Raw genomic sequence first — 1191 nt, 5'->3', positions numbered from 1 at the left:
GCTGGTGGTTCGTTAATGTCAAAACCATTTGATGAGGCTTATTCATTAATAGAAGAGATGGCTACCAATAATTTCCAATGGCCCTCTGAATGGGTAAATCCTAAAAGAGTAGCTAGTATCCATGATTCTGATGCAATATCTATGTTAGCTTCGCAGATTGCTGCAATATCAAAGAAATTAGATCACTATGGGATGAATTATTCTCCAACACCTCCTATGATGGAAGAAAATGCATCTGGGCAATTTGTGAATGTTCAACCTTCATATGAAACTTTAAATGCTATTAATAGACCCAACAACCCTTACTCGAACTATTATAACCCAGGTTGGAATAATCATCCAAATTTTAATTAGAATAACAATTCTTCTACAAATCAACAATGGGCAAACAACCCAGTGAACCCATTAGGAAATTCATTCAAATAAGGAAATGTTAAATATATACCTTCTTATCCTCCAGGATTTAACAGTAACACTCAAATTAAGGAGAAGAAGTTCTATATGGAAGAGCTGATATTAAACATGGGTCAACAACTGCAGAACCAAGGAAATCAATTACAAATTCAAGGAAATCAATTACAAAATCAAGGAACTGCTATTAAGAATATTGAAAATCAATTAGGGTATATCGCTACTGCGCTTAGTAACTAAACATTAGGAACTTGCTAGTACAATGGAACTAAATCCTAAAGATGAAGGAAAAGAGCAAATCAAAGTGATACAGTTACGTAGTGGAAAAGAATTGGAAACAATGGTGTAAAAAGAAATAGAAACTGAAACAGAGAAAGTGGATATCAAAAAAAAAGGATCATGAGTACCCAGATTTAGAGTATCCATTTACACCAATGAAAATTACTGTGGAGAAACCTCCACCACCGTTTCCTCAAAGATTGAAGCAACACAAACAAAATAAATAATTTTCCAAATTTTTAGAAATTCTTAAGAAGTTAACAGTAAATATTCCCTTCGTAGAAGCTTTAGAGAAAATGCCCAATTATGTGAAATTTATAAAAGATGTTCTGAATAAGAAAAGGAAGTTCACTAATAATGAAATTGTTACACTTAGCGAAAAGTGTAGTGCAATTATTTAAAAAAAGCTTCCTGAAAAATTAAAAGATCCAAGTAGTTTCACTATACCGTGTGCTATCGGTGAAAAATTTTATGGAAGAGATTTATGTGATTTGGGAGCCA

Source organism: Phalaenopsis equestris, unplaced genomic scaffold (genome assembly GCF_001263595.1).
Source record: "Phalaenopsis equestris unplaced genomic scaffold, ASM126359v1 Scaffold000805, whole genome shotgun sequence".
NCBI classification, from domain to species: domain Eukaryota; kingdom Viridiplantae; phylum Streptophyta; class Magnoliopsida; order Asparagales; family Orchidaceae; genus Phalaenopsis; species Phalaenopsis equestris.
The sequence above is the reverse complement of the archived record's forward strand: the minus strand, read 5'-3'. Positions refer to the sequence as shown.